The sequence below is a fragment of the Nicotiana attenuata genome, chromosome 5 (assembly GCF_001879085.1).
Source record: "Nicotiana attenuata strain UT chromosome 5, NIATTr2, whole genome shotgun sequence".
Lineage (NCBI taxonomy): Eukaryota > Viridiplantae > Streptophyta > Magnoliopsida > Solanales > Solanaceae > Nicotiana > Nicotiana attenuata.
Window position 1 is genome coordinate 16,700,740 of NC_031993.1, and position 9,653 is coordinate 16,710,392.

General features: G+C 36.3%; 1 long non-coding RNA gene across 1 annotated transcript; it reads right to left on the reverse strand.

The window, feature by feature from the left end:
- On the reverse strand, positions 1,518 to 7,879 carry LOC109225413. Its single transcript, XR_002067912.1, has 2 exons — positions 7,564 to 7,879; positions 1,518 to 2,598 (listed from the first exon to the last, which is right to left on the reverse strand). It is a non-coding gene; the product is annotated as an uncharacterized LOC109225413 (long non-coding RNA).

Here is a 9,653-nt window from a genome sequence, read left to right on the forward strand (position 1 = left end):
GTGTCTCATTTGGATCCTTACTTTTTCGTTCTACGTTTTCTTGAACCAATTCAAAACTGATTACCAAATTCAAACACGTTATGGAAACAAAACCAAAAATAAGTCCATATTTTAGGTATTATTTAAGAAATACAATTGTAGCAACTTGTAGGAAGAAACATGCTGTTGTTCACGAAACCAAGGAAACAACCCAGTTTTACAATTAAAAGATTGATACGCTTCACTAAATTAACAATAAAAATAATCTACCGGCATTAATTGTCTAGATATATAGAAAGTAAATTTAGTTATGTACATTTTTTTTTTTGAGAAAGTACAGTAAATTATTGTGATATTTAGAACCGTCTTCTCAAAGTAGCTAGCAATAAGGAGAGTAAATTAACACATTAATAAGATAATGTACACCTTAACAGGGGACGCAAATTGATTTGGTAACCTGTGCTTCTTTCGTAGTTACAACAACAACGACGACCCAGTAAAATCTCACTAGTGGGGTCTGAGAAGGATAGTGTGTACGCAGACCTTACCCCTACCCCAAGGAGTAGAGAGGCTGCTACTTTCGTAGTTGTTAAGCATAATTATCATTTTGGAAAGGAGCACATATGGATTCAACCAACTTCTTTTAGGGCATTGTATGAATTTCCAATTGCAAGTAGTTCTATTTTAGAGTTAAAAAAAAAAAACGCTCACTGTTATATAGTGTCAACCATCTATGGACATTTCAGCAAAATTTTTTGGTTTTGGCTGAGTAAAACTTACCCACAGTATTAACACCAAATCATTGAATATATATGTTATATATCTTATACACAATTCTACGTTTTAACCATAATTAGTTAATGCATATTCTTACTTCAATATACTATCACTTAACCATAACTAACTAATACAGTTTGATGTGAAGAACTGTGTGGTAATTTCTTCTTCAGTGAAGATACATCATATAGGTAATTAATGTGTCATTATCAAGGAAATATTATGTTGTAAATACTCGTATTGTGTGGCAAAAGTTATGATTAATAGAAACTCTGTGACCTCTCGTCTTTCTCTTTCTCTTATGCCATTTTAGAACTCGAGCTTCTTGGTAAAGCTTCTTCCCAGCACCCCCAAACCTCGAACTCATATTTGAATTTCTGCATTTGGGTTAACATTATAAGAAGATGTGAGTAAACAAGTTTTTGCTGGATCATTCTATCTTTAAATTTATTTTTTTATGATTTTTTGCATTTTCTATTAGTCGTTACATAAATTCACATTTCTATATTTACCTACTCAATCGCATGAACTTTGATAATGGTGACACATTGTTAGGGTCTAGGTATTATCAACTCACAATGAGAAGAGGCACAGGTTGAAATGGCAGGGGGCCAATTTGGAATGTATGATCTTTTTCTTTTTTGTTTTAGTTAAAGCCAATCACCCAGGTTGTCACCTCCTGGGGTGTTGGGGGGTTTGGCTAGACCTCTACTATGTCTATTCCCATAAAAAAAATAGCGTAAGTACAAAGGAAGAGGACATGGACCTAATCTCCAGATGTAATACAAGATTAACCTAAGTCAATCTTCAAATACATGAGAGGTTAACTACTGTACGTATACCTCTCATGTTCTACAGTATATGGTTCAACTTACAAAAACATTAGCTTTGTCATACCTAGTTCTAAAACTAGGAAGTTGCCACTTATCAAGTTCAAAAGGTCATTTTACATTTCCTGGTAATTATTGGAAAGACTAGAAGAAGGCAGTAATTATTGGAAAGAGTAGAAGAAGGCAGTGATTCCACCAGTCGTAATATTTTTGGCCAACATATCAGCCACTTGATTAGCTTCTCTATAACAGTGCGAAATATTTACTTCTGTTTGGCTCATCATATCTGCATTCTCTTTATTGAGTCTCTTCATGTTGAGATTGTTGATGCTTCTATCTAAGAGCATATTGACAACTATTCGTGAGTCGGTCTCCAGATAGATGTCATTATACCCTCGCTGTATGCACCACTGTATACCCATCTTCGCAGCCATGGCTTCAGTGATATTGTTTGCTCTGAACTGGTAAAGAAAATGCCATAATCCAATTTTCTTGGTCGTTCCTTACGGAACCTCCTATACCGTCTCTTTCGGTTCCTTTTACAAAGCTTCCATCAGTGTTGACTTTAATTTTTCCAGTGGGAGGCTTCTGCCAAATAACTTGTTTCACTATGGGAGTTGGTCTCCATAGCTCTACTTTTTCGCAAAAAATAGGCCAAGTCCCTGCTCTATTGCAACTGGGGAAGGCGAAGGCCATATTCAAGGCTGCCTGTATGGTCTAGCTTATTTGTTGCTCCATTTTCCTCACCAAGAATCTTTTTTGTTCTCCATATCTGCTCGAACACCAACTTCTCCATATTTCCAAGCATATTGCTAACAATACAAAATAGAGTATAAATTTGTGTATATAGTTCTTTGCCTGTACTTCCCACCACTTTTTGATGATGCTTCTAATATTCCAGCTTTCATGCTTGATTCCCAAAGGTGCACCGAAGATATTTCAGAGATATTGAGCGGCATCAACCTCAACGAAGACACGTTGGATTGTGTCTTCTCTCGGATTATTACAGCATCTGCATATAGAAACAATATGGTTTCCAAATTTAGTAATAATCTCATCAAAAGGAAGCTTACCAAGGTAAAGTCTCCAGGCCAAAAATAAAATTTTGAAGGAAATGTTGTTGAGCCACATGTTATTTAAAGCTACATTCTTTGGCTTCTTGTTCCTAATTAGTTTCCAAGCACTTTTGTTGGAGTAATAACCGTCTGTAGAAGCATCCCAAACAGCATAGTCTTCTTTGTTTTGGTTTCCAATTTCTATTTCACTGATTAGAGTAGCTGTCTGCTCATTGAGCTTACTTTTCAATTTCTCCATGTCCCATTTGCTCTCTATGATGATCTCCCTTACTATTGTAGTCTTACTCTTTCTTCTATCTGGAAATTGTTTGGCTAGAGCTCCTTTTTCGGACCAATTGTCCCACCAACAACTACATTTTCCTTCATTAATTTTCCATATCATGTTGTTTTCCGCCTTTTCCCTCATTTGAGTCACGTGTTTCCAAGCATGTGAGTTCCTTGAGGTCCAAACTTTGGCCATCTGGGTGAGCTCTAATACAATATTTAGATCTCAAGTAAGTAGCCCACAGATAGTTTTGAGTTCTAAATCTCCACAACTTTTTCATAGCTAAAGTGTTGCTAATATCTTCTATGGATCTCATGCCAATACCACTTTCATCTTTTAGTAGACATAAATTCTTCCAAGATCTCCAATGATACTTATTTTTATCCCCATGAGTGCCCCAAAAGAACTTGGCAAAGTATTTTTCAATCAATTTCACCGTACCCTTTGGAGGGCTCATAGCAGAAAGAGTGTATATTGGCAATGATTGAAGTACACCTTTGATGAGTATAATTGTGCCGCCACATGAAAGCATCATGCCTTTCCATCCATTCAACCTTTTGAAAATATTGGTGACCATGAAGTAAAAATGAGAGAGTTTCTTCCTCCTTACATACAAAGAGCATCCCAGATAATTGAAGGGAAAGTTTTTCTCCATGAAACCTGTTACTTCCCTCATTCAATTAATTCTCTGTGCTCTAGCTTTAGGATCTGTGAGGAAGAAATTTTATCATTATTCACTTTTTGCCCTGAAGCTTTTTCATAGTTGCGAATTTATTCATGATCAGCCTCACTGACTAGTTATTCCCTCCACCCGAAGATCACTATATCATCTGCATAGGCTGAATGGTTAATTTTATGGCCCCTCTGTTCCATGTAGAAAGGTGTGAAATCTGGATCAGAGTGAAGCTGGTTAAGGGAGCTGAAAAGGACTTCAGTTGGTATTATGAATAGAGATGGGGAGAGAGGGTCCCCTATTTTAAGCCCCTGAGATGAGGTAAGAAAAGCCCCTCCTTGTGTCGTTGATGACTATTGAGTACCATGCGTCTGAGATTAGTCTCCGGATAATATCAATCCATACCTCTCCAAAGCCAAACTTTCTCATGACTGCATCCAGAAAAGACCAAGACAATCTATCATATGTTTTGGTTATATCTAGCTTAATAACAATGCTACCCCCTCTGTTATCTTCTCCTATACCTTGAATGATCTCTTGAGCCAGCATCATGTTTTCAGTAATGAGCCTACCCCTTACAAAACCACTTTGGTTATCAGAAATTAATTTGGGTAAGAAGGTGTTGAGTCTACTAACAAATATTTTAGAAATGACCTTGGTGGTAAAATTAGTCAAACTGATTGGTCTCAGTTCAGAGAAGTTGGATGAAGACTCAACCTTAGGAACAAGGACTAGGAAAGAGAGGGAGTAGAACTTGGTCAAATTTCTGCCATTAAAGAATGCCTGCACAAAAGCCACAATATCCTCTTTGATAACCTCCCAACAAGTCTATAGAATACCTCACTGAAACCATCTGGACCAGCTGCACTTTGTGCACTGAGGTTGAAAACCGCTTTTCTAACCTCGTGGATGTCTGGAATAGATGTCAGATAATCGTTATCATCAGTTGAGATAGAACTGGGAATACAATACATCAAGGAGTCATTCATGATAGGTGCCTCTAAGTTGAACAATATTTCGAAGTGTTTCACAGCCGCCTTGGCAATCTTTCCATCACCTTAAACCCATCGGTTCCTGTGATTTTTAATTCTTTGTAAGCAAAGCCTTCTTCTTTTGTCTCTGAGCACACTATGGAAATAGCTACTGTTATAATCCCCTTCCTGAAACTACTTGATCTGAGAATTTTCTCTTAGAAGGTTCTCTTGTACACCTAGCCACTATACATATTCTGCATGAGCTTTGTTAAGTTCTTCCATGCTATCTTTAGTGTTTTGATAGAGATACAATTCTTCTAGCTGTTGTACTTTTCCCTCGACCATTGACTCAGATCTCTGCCCAAGGTTTGAAGTTTGCTTTTCAGTCTCCACATGTCATTACCAAAGACCTGCTTGTTCCATGAATTCTGAACCACCTCCTGAAAGTTTTGTTGATGTACCCAAAAGTTCAGGAACCTGAAGTATTTAATAGTATCATGTTGATCACTGTGACACTTCATGAGGAGGGGTCTATGGTCGGACCAGGTTTTCAGTAAGTGTTTAACATAATTATGTTGAAATTTCTAACATCATTGATCGTTGACTAAGATCCTCTCGAGCCTTTTTCATATTCTCTTTCTCGGCCTTCTATTATTACACCAAGTGTATCTAGCACCCACAGAGCCTACATCAATAAGATCACAATCTTAAATTTTAGTGACAAAATCAAAGCTTTTGTAGGCTCTGTGAGATCTACCGCCTAACTTTTCTTCTAGGTCCATTATCACATTAAAATCACCTCCAATGCACCATGGACCACTAACATCACTGCTAATGTTTTCCAAACTCTCCCATAGTCCTCTTTCTGGCAGAGCACTTTGCATTTACAGTTGTGACATGAACATCTTCATTCGTATCATTCCCCTTTATGCATAAAGTAATTTCTTCTTCTTCGGCGGTAACTACCTGAGCCTGATAATTCCAAAAGCACCAAATTTGTCCATTGTCATTTGCTAGGCAGTGTTAAAATCCCAAGAAACTTTTATAACCTTGTATTTTGCTACTGTCAATGAAAGGTTCAAAGACAGCAACAAAGTCATTTTTGTTAATGTTGATGAGATTTTTCAATCTGTGGATGGCCTTCTTAGATCTCACACCCTAATGTTCAAAAATATTGCACTAATCATGGAACTTTTAGGAGTCTTATCTTTTTTTTCTTCCCTCTGAGAGAAGGTGTATGTTATTCTCTTGTTTTCTTTCCTTTCTTTTTCTCTTTGCTTTTCCCTCTTCCATTTGTTGGTCATGTGTCTTTTTTTTTTCATTTCCTCTTGTGGGTTCTCAGAGTTGTCTCTTTTTGAGTCATTCTTTGAATCTGAAGATGTTGAGTCTATTTTTTGTGGGCCTACACTCTCTTATGAATTGTTCGGAAATCCTTCTCTAACTTTCTCATCACAGAATAAGTCCACCACCGATTTAATTGGTGGTTGGTTTCTCACCTCTGTGTCTATACTGCTGAACTGGTAGTGAGAAAATTCTTGATCTGTTTTCCTTGTCTTAAGTATATCTTCTTCATTTTGTTCTCTTCTATCATACATTTCATCTTGCTCATTTTTGTGTCTTGTGGGTTTTGAATTGTCACTCTTCTCTCCTGATTATGTAATTTCCTTTTCGTCCGTTGACATGTTGTTGCCTTGCCTTTCTCCTGGGATAGAATAGTAGATTGTTGCTTGGTATGTAATTGATTTTCAGATTCATCTACTATAATATTATTATTGATGACTTCCTTGGTTCCCCTGTAGTTCATGTTCTGCCTGGCCTTGGAAGAGGTGTCGCTAAGGTCTTCTCTTTTATCCTCTTCAGTATGTGGTTCAACTATAATTTCCAAAAAGTCTTCAACTACTTGATTTCTATGGACCTTTTAATTGTCTTTCTTCACCAAACATTCCTTCAGTTTGCTCTTTCTATGAACCATAGCAGGTTTAAACAACACTATGCTCTTCTTTTTTGGCATTTTCTTCTTTTTCTGATTTCTCCTTTTAGTAGTGGTTTTGTGTTTGATGGTCTGAAATTCTTCATGATCCTGCTCTTGCACCTCAACACCGTTATTTTCTTTCTGCTCTACTGCTTTAGATTCTAACTTTTTTCTTTGTCTATTTCTCGTTGTATTAGGGACTTGCCATTGCCCCGTATTCCCCCCTTCTTGTCCTTCTTTGGTGTTGTTCATAACTTCTTTTTCTTTGCTTGATTCTCCAGATTCTTTTGTTGCCTCTTTCCCTTGAATGTCATGTACTCCATGAGTAGTATTTTCCTTCTCAGCCCTTACTTTGCTTTGATCCTTGTGTCTCCCTCCTGTGTTGTCCTTCTTATTATGTCTCTTAGTTGCTTGTCCTTCCTGTTCTTGACTCTTAGAATCTTTCTCTTTTTGCTTTTCTTTTTCTAAAACTCTGCATTGTATAAGAGATTGGCCAAGAATCCTGCAATTTTACAATATATTGGCACTCCCTCATACTCTAGCTTTTCTGTGAATCCTTTTAAGAGGTTTAACTCATCTTCCTAACCAACCCAGACGGAATTGAGAAGCGGCTTAGTAAGACCAACCTCCACCCTAACTTTTGCCATACTTGGCTTCGTCCCGTAATCAATGGCTGTATCCATCAACAGTGGAACACCAACTGGGCCAAGAACCTATTTCACATAGTACCAAGTATGACAGTGGAATGGTAGTCCTGGTAGGAGAACCCATACTAGTACAATTGGTGATTCCTCCTCCGGCTTAAAGTTCGGAGACAATTTTTGAAGCCACATAACCATACCATCGATTTTAATTGATCGTTTATACCATATAGTTTTACAGTCTTCATCATTGGTGACATCAATAAAAATAGTTTGAAAATCATAGACACCAATTTTAATTCACCTTTAAGCGATACGTTTTTAGCAAAGACCGATCTAATGCGCTTAATGTTTGGTCGAGTTCTCAGAAATTTACCTGTACTTGTGTATTGGCACTCCTCTGCCATCACCCTATAGTAGTCGCTTGTCTTTAAGATGACCACAGGCATTCCATTGTGGGGTGGTAACTCTAGCTTTCACATTTGGGTCCCCAAATATATTTCCTTTGGGTTTTGCAGGAGAAGCTACTGCAGAGGCATAGCCATTTTTCAAAGGAATTACTTCTTCTGGGCTGATGGTAATAGCCGAAGGAGCAAGGTTTTCACTTGGACGCACCGGTAGATGGTAGGTCGACGTCCCCATTCGTTGGAGCTTGAACTCCACTCGCCTAAAGAGGGGAGATAGTGTTACCGTTAAACAGAGGATGTACGGAGAGCTTTGTAAGCTTAGCTTTTAATGTAAATTAAGCAATAAAGTAAACACAATAATATTTACGTGGAAAATCACCTAGTTCAAAAGATGCAAAAACCATGTCATACTATGTAGGATTTTCAACTTCAACTTCACTAGAACAATGAGCCAAATGTTTCGATTATAAATCTGTAACTCAATACTCTCCAGTACTCCTACTTCAGCTATTTAATTAATAAGTTACTCTAACTTGTAAAACAATCACTCACTCCAACTCACTAATTATTTATGACACTTTGAATACAACTCAATTTCCTAAAACACATATACCAAGCAATTTTAGAGAAGAAGTGATGACCTATCTTTATAGACAAACAACTATTGTCATCTAGCAGACCATGAAATTCAAAGATGCTACTAGAAATCAGCTTGGGACTTCTAAAGCTCTTTAGCAATAGTCAAGGATTAAGAGACTTCATGTGCAATAGCTGCCCTTTCGTACTAAGTAAGGTGATTTTTTCTAAACCAACACCTTTTGCACCCTCATTTTTCGAAGTAGAAGATGTGACATTAGTTTGAAAATACTTTTTTAATGTGGCAAATATTTGTCATCTCCCCAATGACGCAGTTTATGCGTCAACTAGCTTTCCCTCGTTGCCTACTATCTAGTCGCAATCCTTTTCTTAACCCTAATCATACTTAAGACATGGAATTGAACGCTTCTCATCCCAAAGTTAATAAATTGAAGAATGAGGAGGACTTTTTTTTGGCAAAGCAAGACTGATTAGTTCAACTATACGAATTGTCGAGCACTTCTTATGGAACCTTTTCCTTACTGTGATTGATTTCCCTTAATGTAGTATCCAAACATAATATATATCAAGATCAATAAAAACTTGATTTTAGATAATGCACATTTCTATTCTGTATAGCCTTTGTTTGGAAATATGGACCACATGTCCTCTATGCTACAAGAATGCAGAATTTTCATCCAGTGAAGCACCTTAATTGTAACATTGTAACGAATAATATGAAAAAATTCATAAAACGCACTATCGTGCTTCAATTTATATAAAAAATAAGATTGTTATACTATTCATCACTTGATGACCAAATTATATTATGATGCATGCAAATTTATAATTAGCAAAGATATCTTTAGGAAAAATTTATACCAAAGGGATTTCCATGGTATCATTTTGTGTTTAATTCGATTAAGGAAACTTTTTGTATCATTATTATGAGCTATCATTTAGTTAGTTATTTAAAAATGGAAGAATTTCGAAAATTTCTTTTCTCATTAATTTCTTTGAAATCGTAGGAGTGGTAAGTTGACCAAAATGTCATCCTCGTTTATAAATACATAGTAGTATATAAATATGTAATTTTTTTCCCACTGTCTAGCAGTACATTTCTAATTTTCGCTTCAAATATCAAAGTCGATATGTTGTTGATTGACCCTATATGTGATTTGAGTCCAAAGAACTAATTATTAAAGAATTAAGTAAGTTTAAATCTTTTAGAGCACAAAACTCATGAAATGAATTTAATGAATGAGAATGACTTATAATGTTCAATCACATACTTATATTGTGATCCATAAATAGATTACAAGTAAAGATAATTCTAGTAAGAAATTTATGCTAGAAAGAATACCTTCCATACCTTTAAGTATGATCCGATTAAGAAAATCTCTTGTACCATTATTTATACATCATCTGGTTCCCCAAATGTTTCATTCAAGAAGAAGAAATAAAAGGTTGACAAGTTCTTATC